Genomic DNA, 14,885 nt, shown 5'->3' with positions numbered 1-14,885 from the left:
TTACACATATAAATTGCTGGGAGATATGTTAGTTTAGACCATTAAGTGTCACCTGGAAATCTCTGATGTTATTTCAGAGAGAGAAAGGAATATCCTATGATGGGGTAAGGAACAGGCAGTCTCTGTCACAGTTACCCATTTGAAGAGGGTCTCCTAATCCTTTTTGAGTTATTTATTTCAATGAGAATTTTAGCTTTATTGTCACTGACCATATCCAGGAGTAACAAAATGATTTTTTAGAAAGTATTACATTTTACAACTTTTTAAATAAAGCAGATTGATGGTTTCAGTGGTCAAATGCTATGGGCTCATTTTATATATATCATTATTTCATAAATTGCTGAATCAGTTTACTTTTTTAAACAGAATCCTGCTACCCCAGAACAACCTGGCCTCAGTTTAGATGAGATAATTTTACTCAAGAGAATAACCTTTTATGATATTCCCTAGCTTTTCTGTCATTAAGAAACTGTATGATGAATAAAAATATCAATTTGTCAAGTGCAATCTTAAATAGACAATGAGTAAGTTTTAGTGATTGATCATTATAGCAGGTTGTCCATTTACCTATAGTGGAATATTTTAGCAAATCATCCTAGAAATTAAACCTATAAGTCTCTTTAACACTACTTCAGACACTACCATTAAAATGTGTTTTAATGAAATGGCTCTGTTGAGGATGTCACTTACATGAATTATTTTTCAAAAGAGCTACTTAAAATTATTTTTTAAAATGTTTACAATTATCTATTGTTTGTTGAAATGTCCTTGTTTTAGAAAATCAGAAAATTACTTTAATGGATTCATTATGTGACTAACTGAACAAACAACTATGTATACATATCCCAATTTTTCAGAATTTTACCAAGTGCCAGTCCCAGAAATGGCCTTTTATGATATTTAGTCTCTGCTTTGTATATTGCCAAAAATTATATTTTAATGCAGAAAAGGCATATTATATTGCCTTGCATTATAGACAAGAATAAATAATAAGTTGTCATATTGGCACAGTAGAAACTATTGTTGTGATAGTAATGTTTTTTTACTATCACGATTAATATATATGATAGTATAATACTTTGAAGTCACTTTTAGGGAAAAAATAACGTATCATTGCATGGTGAAATAGAAAAAAGTCTTGTAAATTCAAACAGGTACAAACAAATTCCTCACTCATATGTATGTGTGATTTCTAAGAGTCCTTATGATTGCAAATATTTGCTTTCAAACAAAAATACCCAAAGTTATAAGGAAAAAGGCAATTTTCTTTTATGATTTTACTAATTAATGGAGAAGTGATGAAAATTCTCAACCCAATATATTTTTTCTCTGACATTATACAAGACAACTCAAATAAAACTTGGGAATGTCATTCTGAATTTATATATCTACGAATCTAGAGCCCTATTCTTCAGTTTTTTGACAGTGTTGCACTTAACTAGACTTACCAAGGAGTTTGAAGTAACAAGTCATTTTATCTTTAGAATTTGGATGAGTTCTGTATTAAATTGGCCTGTAAAAACGTCAAAATCAGTGACTGTGATTAATGAAAAAAGCATTTGAACTGAGGATAAAATTTTAAAATAAAATGTATTTCAGAATATTTAAATAAATCAATTATTCTACCTTTTTTATTGCTGTGTTTATATTATTTATTTCCAAATGGATATATATTCACATATATCATCAGAATTAAAAACACATACATTTGTGTATTTATAATAATTTAAATATATGTAACAGTCATCGTGCCATCAAGAAATAGACATACAAAAGAGGTAGTTGAAGATATTTTTATAAGGAGAATATTTGCAAAAGTGTAGGGAAGAATAATAGAAATCAACTGAGAATAGTGAAACACCCTGATGTAACAAAAGAAAAAAATGCCGTTATCACCTGTAAGCTGGAAGTAGTAAGGTAGATCAGTAGTTACCACATACAGGAGAGCTCTAGACTTCCACCCAAGAGAAGATTGTCTGACAGGAAGGATTGTTTTATGAAGACAGATGGATGGTGAGGAAAGATCCAGCACATCTCTCCCTTCAGTTGGTTGATTCCAATGTCCGATTCTAATTAAGACAGCTTGATTGTGGTCTACAACACAAGGAAATGCAAAATAGAAAATATTGGGGAGTGGATCTGAGGATGAGAGTTTATTGGCTATATTCTTTTACATTAGCATTGGGGTATTTTCAGAAGCGAAAGAAAGAAATGCCTAGACTAGCTTAAGAAAAGAATATCTTGGATTCCTGGCATATCAGTTTGGGAATTTTTATTACGTTAGGATAAGTTTAAGAAACAAATACTAAATTCTAGAGAGAAAGATATTGGGTTACTGAAATTGGGGTTAGCTCCACTAAGACTCTCCATCCATTCATCCATCCATCCATCCATCCATCCTTGTATCCATCTCTATTTGTCATTTTTTTTCATCTTTCCTATTGACAGAATGTGTTCATGTGGTTAAGATAATAGTGACAGTTTGCATACTCTTGTCAATTTAACGATCCCAATAGGAAAAATATTATTTTCCCAATTTCTACCTATTTTATTTAAAATAATAGGAGCACCTGGGTGACTCAGTCAGTTAAAACTGTCAAAATCATTTTCTGATGTTTTTACAGGCCAATTTCATACAGAACTCATCCAAATTCCAAACCATCTGACTCTGAGTTTGGGCTTATGTCATAATTTTATGATTGGTGAGGTCAAGCCCAACATCAGGCTCTGTGCTAACAGCATGGAGTCTGCTTGAGATTCTTTCTCCCTCTCTCTCTCTCTCTGCCCTTTCCGTGCTCACTCCCTTTCTCTTTCAAAAAAAGTAAATAAATAGCAATAAAAAATTTAAAAAATCATGCCGATAGCCCTATTTAGCAAATGCATACAGAAGAATATGGTTGGAGAGATGTGCATCATTTAAATTACAAGTGAACAAACACATTTTGCAGAAATTCATGTACATGAATTTACATCAAAAGAGGTACCTGGCTGCTAGGTTCCTTGATCTCCTTATCTCCTTTCCTTTGCTCCACTTCAACTACTGTGTCCATTATCAAGTTCTGACACTAGCTATAATCAGTCAGAGCTCATGTTATTTATGAAACAATCCAAAAATATAATTTAGTTAAAAAAAACATTCTAATTTCCAACTACCAATTCTTATCCTTCTGGTTCACTTAATTAAGTTCTTTTAATATAGTAGTTCTTTAACCTCTAAGAGATCTAAAACACATGTAATCTTCCATGTTTTAAATATTCTTCAGATACCTTCTGACTTCTGCTTTAGATAGTCTGATTTAGTCATCTTTCATTCATTCCTTTATGCTTTATCATTCTTATCTATGCTATTATCTAAGCATTTTCTCTGTCATTGTTATTTTATATCCATGATCTCCTTAAACCTTTACAATAATATTCAAGAGACAATTGTTATTATCTTCACTTTTCAGATGAGAAAACTGAGACCCAGGATTAATCTGTTCAATACCTTGTAGCTGAAATCAAGAGCAGATTTGCACAGCTCCAGACCCCATAGTTTCCACATGAAATGGAATTATTAATCTATACAAAATCACAGAAAAAAAAAAAAACAAACGATGAATGATCAGGAAAATGTATTTATAATTTTAAAGTTTAAAAAATGTATTCCGTATTCTCCTAATGGAAATATCTATGTTGTAAGGGAGTACAAACTATTTTATTACATTTTTTAAATATGTGGTTTAAAATATACCTTTGTTGTTTCTCAGATTCAAATCATAAGATCAACTTTAAAAATAGCTATGAACGGGGCGCCTGGGTGGCGCAGTCGGTTAAGCGTCCGACTTCAGCCAGGTCACGATCTCACGGTCCGTGAGTTCGAGCCCCGTGTCAGGCTCTGGGCTGATGGCTCGGAGCCTGGAGCCTGTTTCCGATTCTGTGTCTCCCTCTCTCTCTGTCCCTCCCCCGTTCATGCTCTGTCTCTCTCTGTCCCAAAAAATAAAATAAACGTTGAAAAAAAAATTAAAAAAAAAAAAATAAATAAAATAAAATAAAAATAGCTATGACTGTGCTGCTATGAATTTAGGGGATCAGAAACAGAAGACTATAAAGTAACTTAGATGCATGAGACTACTCTTTATAGCTAAAATGTATTCTTGCCTGAAGAGAGCCATTTGTATATTCCTTTTCTAGGACCAATCACTTCAGATAATCATGTTTTTCTTTCATTTTTACAACTATACATGAAATGACAATAGATACTTAGAAGGGTAGATGAGTTAGAGACAAAGTGCTTATATAACAGACAGTGTGACATAAAGTAATGTTCATAGTCTTTATATAAATCTGAAAGTTCATTGCTCACCCTGCTGTTTCCTAGCAGTGAAAAAATTACTTAAGCTCTTCAATTATAATTTACTTCATCTGCAAAATAATAACAGTATATATCTAGGCATTCAATAAATAATCTTGGAAATGATAAATCAATACTTAAGAACACCTAGGATGGAGATTGACAAAAATTGGTAATCAGTAAAATATAATACTAAAATATGAAAGATAAGTAACATTGAACTATTTTTTTCATGTTTCAAAAATTTTCAGGGAACTATATCTTACTGGTAAAAAAAATACTGTGATTTGCTTGACCTGCTGATTTAAGAAACTTTCCTGTCAAACCAATTTTATTTCTTATGACTGCATTTATGTTCCAAGACAATTAGGATTTGAAAATGCTTTTAAATCCTGGAAGTTAGTCCATCTTCTTTCAGACTTTTTTCTAGCCAAGAGTTGTTGGCTTAGTTGGGGATAAAGGCTTCCAACTACCAAGAATGAGTTTCTTTTTTTTTTATTTTTAAAACATTATTTGAATCCTGATGCTTTCTACATATATCTTCTATAAATTAATCATTGCTTTTACAAATGCAAATTGATACCACATAAAGAAAAACCTTGCAAAATGTATTAGTTAAGTTTTCTGGAGTTTTATAAGTGCTTTAAGATTAAAGGAAGATGTAGGCACCAAAGTAAAATTCCTTCAATTACCACATTTAAACAGAAGAAAATTCAGAAGGAGAGAAGGTCATATTTTATATTCAACTAGCAAAATATCAAGTATTTTTCTGTCATATTTGTTGAGATTTCTAAGTCCCTTGATATGTAATGCTCTCTAGAATACACAGCTAAAAAGAGAAAGAAATGAGATTAATTAAAATCTAGTTTATTTGGGCCTACTGATAATGAAATGCAGCTTTTAAAGAAGGAGATAGAGAAAGCTCTTGGCTTAACAAAGTTAGACAAGTTTCAAATTTCAGTTACAACAAACCCCTTAATACTTTTCAGGTAGTCAGAGGACTTCATTTTAAATCTCTTTGAGTAGCTTAAGAACTTATCATTTTAGCAGCCACATTGGAAAAATAAGCAACACAAAGGAAACTTCTATTTACTAAGAAAAGGGCTTGTCACAGCTTTAACATGCAAATGAAAACAAATTTAAAGTAAAATACTCCCAACAAAAACAACAATAACTAAAAAAAACAAAGTAGAACTATAAAAGCCAACAGAGAATAAAAAATCATTTTATCTGCTTTTATATTTCCTACTACTCTGGTGATATTGATCAGTTCAAGTAAAAAGAAAGAAATGCATAAATATATTTTTAAATTATTTATTTCAATTTAACTGTTTGTCCCTCAAGGGTTAAATAAGACTTTTACAACTTTTCAAAAAACAGAATCTATCCAACACAATATAGGTTTGGTGAAGGTTTTCTCAGAAGGGAGAGTAAAAGTAGTCTTGGAAATTTTTTCTTTCACTTTTACTAAAGTTCCCATAGCTGATGCCCTCAGGGCTTTGTTTTGTTGTTGTTTTGTTTTGTTTGTCTCTAGTTTATGGCCATATTTGCAGTTAAAAATGTGGAATGCTCAATTAAATTTGCAGTTAGTTAATATTCAGCCTAAGAATGCATGATGTAATATTTGAGACATGCTTCTACCAAAAATATACCCATCTATCTGATTTTCAAATTTAATTCATTTTCTATTTTATTTGGCAACATTAGTCCAGTCATGCTAAATTCTTAGTAAGTTAAGATCCTTTCTAGTGTTCAGGGAAGGCTGCTCCTTTAATTTTCACTGACTTTGCGAGATAAAGGGCAAAGGCATATTCTTAGCAGGTAGGCAAAGTAAAATAGTGAAGTGAAGTTTAGATGGAATAAATACAACTCAGTCATTAGGCCTGTGTTTTAGCTCTTACTTCTTAGTAAGTTTCTCAGTTGATTTCTTCTTATTATCACACATCAATTTTAGGCACATAGTATTCCAAGCTGACTTACAATATTTATCACTTAACCTTTTTATTTTTCCTTTGAAAGAAGAAATTCTTAAATTGGAACACAATTTTGTTCATATTTGCCTTGATTTTTAAGTTTTCTCTGTATTAGAGTAGAAATGGAAATATATACATAAAAAGAACAATAAAATGTAGTGTTAGGCTTTAAGGCATGTGGAAATTCTATAGTAGTTTCTTGTTCATTTGCTTTTTATCATTTTTCCTTTTGTTTTAATTAATTTATATAATTAGGAACCTAAGAATCCTATATACAGTATGTTTGCTCCTGAGCAAAAAAAAGTAAATATGGACAATTATTCCTTTTTATTTCATGTCTGATATAGAAGGAATAAATTTTTCTCAGTATTTCTGTTGACATTATACTATTTAATTCAATTTTATTAAATTCACAAAGGACCAAATTCCTGGGTAGAAAGAAGTAACAAGTAACTCCTTTGTAACAAGGTATGATTCCTATCAGGTTCTCTCTTCCTCAGGAAAAAAAAAAAAAAAGATACATTTATTTATTCTGCAAATATTTATTGAGTGCCTACTGTGTACTAAGTGTTATGTTTTAATATATTACTAAAAGAGCATTGGGGGCGCACTGTTTTTATTCTAGGAGCAAATTGTCTGAAAATTAAGCTGAAAATTCACCATCAATTGCCAGGATAAAGTTAGCCCTAAGCCTTCTTCTCCCAATAAGAGAAAATAAAGCCATGTTTTGTTGTTTATGAGGGCCATGGCTTTCTCTCTTCACACAGGGGGAATGTAACATCCCCAAATCCCCCAAACCCCAGCTATCCCAGCATCTCCAGTGCTAGGCACTAGCTTTCCACATAACTTTAGAAGTGTTGACATCCATGCCTAGACTTGCGGGTACAAAGCACCTTGCATATTTCTACATTGACAGGACCTTTTCCTCCTGTTGCTTTATTGGAGGAAGATGCATAGAGAGGAGAGTTTTCTCTACAACTAAACTCTCCCATACTCAACAGAAATCCTGACCTGAAACATATTTCCACAAAATAATGTGGAGCATGAGAACCCAGATGCATCTCTACACTGATGAGCTTCCTTTTTGTTTCTCTCCAGTAAAACTCATTTCTTAATCTATTCTAATTTGGTGAAATCTATTTAAAACAACATGTACCAGTGTCAGTCCTAAAAACACCTGCCTTTTATGAGAGGTTTTTGGCAGCATATTCTTATTTAATTTGTATAAACATTCAATATATAATTAAACTTCCTTTAGATTGTAAGTAGGCTATTTCTTTTCTGCTTTTTGATTTGATTTTTTACATTGATTTTTATGTAAGCTAATAAAACCTGTATCTCTCTAGAGAAATAAAACGCAAAATAATGTAAAGCAGAGAGTGCAGCAATCTGTTTTTAACGTGCGCGGACTTAAAAACTTGCAGAAACTAGGGGCCCCTTGGTGACTAGGACGCTTGAGCATCTGACTTCAGCTCAGGTCATGATCTCAGGGTTCCTGGGTTCCAGCCCTACATCAGGCTCTGCGCAGACAGCTCAGAGAGGGGATTCTGTGTCTCCCTCTCTCTATGCCCCTCCCCCTCTCATGCTCTATCTCTCTCAAAAATAAATAAAACATTAAAAAAAATGTAAAAAAAACACTTGCAGAAACTAAAAGTTTAGTGAAGCAAAATTGAACACATTTTATTGTTCTATGTAATGTGTTTATACCTTTTTACTGAAGCATATTGCACACGCAAAACTTCACAAATCACAAATGTACAACTCAAATTGTATAAACTATTCATTAGTTTATTAATAAATGGTTTGTTAAAGTTTTTAAATGATGGATATTTAATTTTATTAAGTTTTATATGTTGATAAAAATGATTATATGATTTCTAAATTCTGTTAACATAATGAATTAAATCGATTGAAGCTTGAAGGTTAAACTATTATCACATTCCCCTTCAATGAATCCTGTTTAGTTGCATTATAAAATCTTGTATAACATTGATGTCAGTTATTTAATTAAATATTTGGTAGGATTCACTACTGAAGTCATTTGATCCTGAATTTTAATTTGTGGGAAGCCATTGTTAAATGTATAAATTCAATATATATATTAATATATACAAATATACACTATAAATTAAGTATACAAAATATTTATATATTACAAATTTAACATATATATTAATATATAAATTTTTAAATATATTCTGAATATACATCTGAATTATTTATATATTCTGAATATACATCTCTTATCAGATACTTGATTTACAACTGTTTTCTCCATTTTGTGGGTTGTATTTTCACTTTCTCAACAGTGTCCTTTGGACCACATAGATGTCTGAATTTCAGAAGATAAACTAAAAGTAATAATAAATATAAAAGCAAAAAATAATAAAATATGTTTTAAAACCTCTATTAAAGGAGACCACCAAAGCTAAAAGTGGTTCTTTGAAAAGAGGATTAGAAAAAAAGAGAGAGAGAGAAGAACCAATACCAAGAATAAAAAAGCAGACATTCCTACAGATCCCACAAATAAATAAAAATAGTAAGAAGATATTGAAAACACCTTTAAATAATTTGATTTGGTTTAGCTTGTTTAAAATAGATTATTAAGATTGACCTCAGACACTAGTCTCCTGTTCTTTTGGTTAGCTTATAATTGGTTAATATTTATTATTCTATTTCCCCTGTATTATCTTGGTAGCTACACATTATTTATATTTGTTTACTGAAATTCTTTTAGAAGATAAGTAAGATTTTATGACAAGTTTTCCTTGGCATATCAAATTCTAACAGTAAGTAAATTACTTTTACTTCTCTTTGGATAATACAGAAACATTTTAGAATTTAGATCACTTCAACTTCTTTTACCTTCTCCAATCATGTTACTTTATGTACTTTAAATATATATCATTAGTTACATGAGATATGAAAATATTGTCTAGTTACAACTCCATTCATTATACATAGCTAGGTTTATACCTATCATGTTATTCATTAATCTGAAATTCTGAGGGTCCTAGTGTACCTGTGAAATCATCTTCGCCTTGTCTAAAAAAAATCCTTTACTATTTCTTTCATCATAGGTTTGCAGGTGACAAATTCTATCAAATTTTCATTACCTGAAAATGAATGCATTAAATATTCATTTTTGAAGGATGTTTTCACTTGGCATTGAATTCTAGATTTGCAATTATTTTCTTTTGGCTTGTCAAAGATGTCATCCCATTATCTTTTGGCATTTTTTCTTTTTCCTTTTTCTTTTTTTTTTCTTTTTATTTATTTATTTTTTTGATAAGTCAGCTATCTTATGGGTGCTCCTTTGAAATAAGTTCTTCACTTCCTTGACTCCTACTTTGGCTGATTTTTAAAAGATCTTTTTTTAATTTGTGTAACTTTCTTCTTTATTCTGTTTGGGGTTCAGAAAGGCTTTTGGCATTGTGGCTCGGCATTTTTTAATTTAATTTAATTGTATTAATTTTATTTTATTAATTTATTTTGTAATAGAAGTCTCTGTTGCTTTTCAAAGTTTACCTGTGTTGTAATTTCCAACTTACATTCTATTGTGAAAATTCTTTTCCTGTTATCTCACTTTTCCTGGGTGCCTTAGGAATAGGCTGTGAACGTGAACCTACCAATTAGTATCCATCCTCAGTGCTTCTGGAAAGTCTTAGGTGGACTGTAAGAAATATCAAGTTGAAATTCAGATTCTTTCATCTTCCACTTTCATCAAAATCTTGGAGAATGGCCACTCGCAATATGGTTTATCAAGTTGGATTAAGAAAAATTTTCTCAAGATTTTTCTCCTAAGAAATGTATACTGTAACTTGACCTAGATCCGAATATCTGAAATAGCTGAACTATCTCCCAGGTGAACAGTGAATTACAAATAATATGTGGCTCTCTATGTTGGAAAATACATTGAATTATGTCTTTTTAGGTCTTTTAAAAATAATTTTATTTTATTTCATCATGATAAGTGAACTTTTTAATCCCTATCTACTATTTGCCCCCACCCCCTTCCACCTACCTCCTCTCTGGTAGCTATCAGTTTGTTCTTTATAGTTAATTTCTTGGTTTCTCTCTCTTTCTCTCTCTCTCTTTTCCCCTTTGCTCATTTGTTTTGTTTCTTAAATTCCACATATGAGTGAGATCATATGCTATATATCTTTCTCTGACTGACTTATTTCACTTACATTATACTCTCTAGCTCTATCCATCTTGTTGTAAATGGCAAGATTTCATTGTTTTTTTATGGCTGAATAATATTCCATGGTATGTATATACTACTGCATCTTTATCCATTCATTTATCAATAGACAATTAGGCTGCTTCTGTAGTTTGGCTACTGTAAATAATGTTGCAATAAATATAGGGTGCATGTATCCCTTTGAATTAATGTTTTTGTATTTTGGGGGTAATTACACAGGAGAGCAATTCCTGTATCATAGGGTAGTTCTATTTTTAATTTGTTGAGGAAGCTTCATACTGTTCTCCACAATGGCTGCACCAATTGGCATTCCCGCCAACAGTGCAAGAGGGTTCCTTTTTCTACACATCCTTACCAACACCTGTTTTTTCTTATATTTTTTATTTTATCCATTATGATAGGTGTGAGGTGCTATGTCATTGTAGTTTTGATTTGTATTTCCCTAGTGGTTAGTGATGTGAAGCATCTTTTCATGTGTTTGTTGCCCATCTGTGTACCTTCTTTACACAAAAGTCTATTCATTCCTTCTGCCAATTTTTTAATTGGATTACTTGTTCTTTGGGTATTGAGTTGTATCAGTTCTTTATGTATTTTGGATATTAATCCTTTATTGGTGTCTTTTTACATTTTATTTAAAAGAGTCAGCCATAATATCTTTTATATCTCTTAGATATTATATCTTCTATCTCTTAGAATTCTTAGATTTTAATTATATGATTGTTGTACCTTTTAACTATATCCCTTGTCTCATGTTTTTTTTTTTTTTTTGTATATTAATCATTTCTTTTTTGTTTGCTTTATTCTGAATACACACACACACACACACACACACACACATACACACACCTCAGGTCAAAATTTTCCCTTCAAATGTAGTTAATATGCCAGGAAACACATATGTAAGATCATTAATTTCAGTTATTGTACTTTAATTTTTATTTCCAATGGGTGATTTCCTTATTTCTTTTCTTTTTGTTTTTTGTGTTTTGTTTGTTTTTAGTTCTCTACCAAAACATGTCTTGCATTCCCTTACCTGAAAGTTATTTTTAAGCCCATGTTTGATAGCTCTGTTATATTTCCCCATAGGCCTGTTATTTTCTGTTATTTCTTTGTTTTTTTACATCAGTTGTGTCTTGTTTAGTAATGTGCCTGATAATGTTTCATTCTATGAAAGGTATCATACATAAAAAACTGTATCCATACTTTAAAGTTTAGAATAAGGCTTTTTTGTCAGAGATTAATTGTAATTATTAGTAAGGTTGTTGACTGTTTAGTCCTTAAATTGCTGCAAAGATAGCATTAAAAGAGTTGGATAGACACAGAATTAATTGAGACAAAATTCTGTTTGTTTGTTTTTTTCCCACCTCACATATATTACCGAAGAAGTCCCAACATATTAACATTTTTTTCAGATTATTTTTGTTAAAATTTTGGTTCTGAAGTGCAATGTGTTCTTTAAAAAATTTAAGATAGTGCATTTAATTGTTGCTAAATAATATCGTACTCTAAGTTGCAATTTTCTCTTAAAAAATTAAGCTAGTGCATTTAAAGTTTTGCTAAAATTTCTGGAGCTTTCTTTTCAGAATTAAAGAAAATATACAAGGCCACGCTATAGCAAGCATTACATATGTATATTTATATACACTTTGAGTAAAATTACATAGTTTAGCTCTAAATATCTGTAACTCCTTAAAAAATAAAAACTATATTCATATATTTTGTTTCCATTCACCCTGGCTCAGTGTATTATCAGACATTTGGGACAATTTTGTAACATTTAACTGTCCTCTCTGCCTCTGATTTTAAACTATTCTATTCTATTCTACATTTAATTCATCCTAAACTACCTCCTTTAAAATACTTTTTTTTTTCTGACAATCTTTTTGTTGCTTTTGTTTGACTATAGGTTAATGCACATACTCCTTTGCAGACCAAGCATAATAGCTTGCAATTACTAAATCTCTTCCATGGCAGTTGAAAACACATATGTAGCATTCCATACACTTAATCCCTGAAATTTATTCTTTATCCCTATTTTATAGTTGAAAACAGTTATTAAGGTAAATTAATAGTAATTTATACTATTTATTTATACTATTATTAATTAATAGTTTGTAATCACACCAAGCTCATTGACTGAACCAACATCACTGCATCATATCAAGGTATCTGACCCTAACTTTAATGTTTCTCATTTAGTTTTCAACCACAGAATATTGTGATGGGCACTTAAGACATTTTAGCTCTTTAGTTTATTTTAAAGTTCTGTGCAGAAAAAAGAGCTTCAAAGTCAAGCTGACCTAAGCAACCTGGATAGTATCAATCTTTTAGTTCTATTATGATGGAAATAAATGGCTATAAAATAAGTATTTAGAAGAAACTCTGGTCTTCATTACCTCTGCTTCACCCCCAAGTAAATACTAAGGAAAATGACCATTATGTTTTTATAAATGCATTGTGGTTATAGTGGTATTTCTCTGATGTATTTTAAAGGGCACTATAAAGATTCTTTACACTTAAAAAATCTTGGCAAATGTTTGTTGCTCTTTAAAGCTTCTTAATGTAATAATGTATCCCAGGATATTGATTTATCTAATTATCTGTTTGACAGGCATCCATTTATTTCCTTGTGTTTTTATATTATACATATTAACTTGTATTTACTGATTTCAGCATTCATGCATCTGTATCAAAATATTAGATTAGATGTTAAATCAGGGAACACACATTCAATTGTGTTTCTTGTAATGAGATAGCTGTTGCTGAAATAATAATTCAAGGCATTATTCCTGACAGTGGAATATTTACTTTTTTTTCTTTTTGCCAAAATATTAAATGAAACTTTGAGAATTTAGGTAATAATATAACATGCAAAATTGTGTTGTTTACAAACTTAATCCGAGAGAAAAGTGTTATTTTACAGATCAATTTCCTTTATTTATTTCAAAGGCTTAGTTAGTTCCAGATTCAACTGAATCCATGTGACCATGAAATGAACAATACAGTTGAGAATACAGTTAAAAGTTTTAGCATCCACATAAAAATGTGTAAACACCAGAAAATCTAGCTTCATCTCTGCACTTCAGAACTACTAATCTCAGTGTTATTTAAAAAATTAAATCTAATATAAATTTCACATTTAAATTTGTACGACTTAACTTTTTCTTTATTACAAAGATCAATAAACAGATAATTCATCAAAATGGATACTCAGTTTTCAAAAGTATATAAAAAACCATAATCTAAACTAATATGAAAAAAATCTTCACACTGAGTGAAACTATACATATGCATGTATAGTTGATGTGGCAGTTCCATAAATTAGAAATTATTTGAAGGTGATTGGTAAAATCATGAGCGATATTCTCCTTCTCTTGAGATTTCATAATTACTTCAAATCAATGACATCTGTGTCTTTAATTTGTCCTTTCTCCTAATGAGAAGGGAAGTTTTGACCCTATAACACGATTACATATTGGGCCTATAAGTTTGGAATAGAGGACAGAAAACAATTTTAGTCCATATGTCTGTGTACCAAAGGGAACTCCAAGACTTGATAAAGCTCTTACATCATGCAGAGAGCCTAAACTTTGAGCTAGACAAAATGACTGAGTGGCACTCACATTGTCTCCCTGAGGGATAGTTAAATATGTTCTATATTTGGGAAGGATATCATTATGTTAGATGAAGAAAACAGTCTTTGACAAAGGAAGCAAGGATGTAAAAATTCACATGTTCTGCCACAATTTATGAGTATCTTTTTTTCCCAAATCCCTACCAAGAATTCAAACTCTGAGCCGCTTGACTACACAGCATTTTAATTAAGGAAGGGCAATGTTCTTAAAATCCAAGAACTCTGAGAATGAGACATTCCTTGAGTAACTGATATCATGGGGACCCCGATTAAGGAAAGATAAATCAAGACCATTATAGGGAATAGGCAACATGTTCAAAGAACAACAAAGAGACAGTAAGATACTGCCACCAGCAAAAAATGATAGCAGACCCTATATTTTAATCAGTATAAACATAAATGAACCAAATGCAGAGTCTTTTGCAGTCGACTCCATAGACCAAGCATAAGGAAAAAGTATAATGAAAGACATCTGATAAGCTCTAGTAATTCAGATGAAGAATAATTTACTAATTGCTTAGTAAGGAGAGGTAATTAAATGAGTATAGTTCTTTTATCATCTTATTATTTGTAATATATGGAAATTAACTATCAAATAATGGGATATAAAGGATGTGGCATTGAATGATCATGTCATGAGAGACAAACAGTTGTTATCATGATTTTGGAGGAAGGAGACATCTTTATAGGTTTTAAACTTCAAAGAGAACTCAAGGTTTTTGTTTTGTTTTATTTTTTAGA

This window comes from Neofelis nebulosa, chromosome 1 (genome assembly GCF_028018385.1).
Source record: "Neofelis nebulosa isolate mNeoNeb1 chromosome 1, mNeoNeb1.pri, whole genome shotgun sequence".
NCBI classification, from domain to species: Eukaryota; Metazoa; Chordata; class Mammalia; order Carnivora; family Felidae; genus Neofelis; species Neofelis nebulosa.
The sequence above is the reverse complement of the archived record's forward strand: the minus strand, read 5'-3'. Positions refer to the sequence as shown.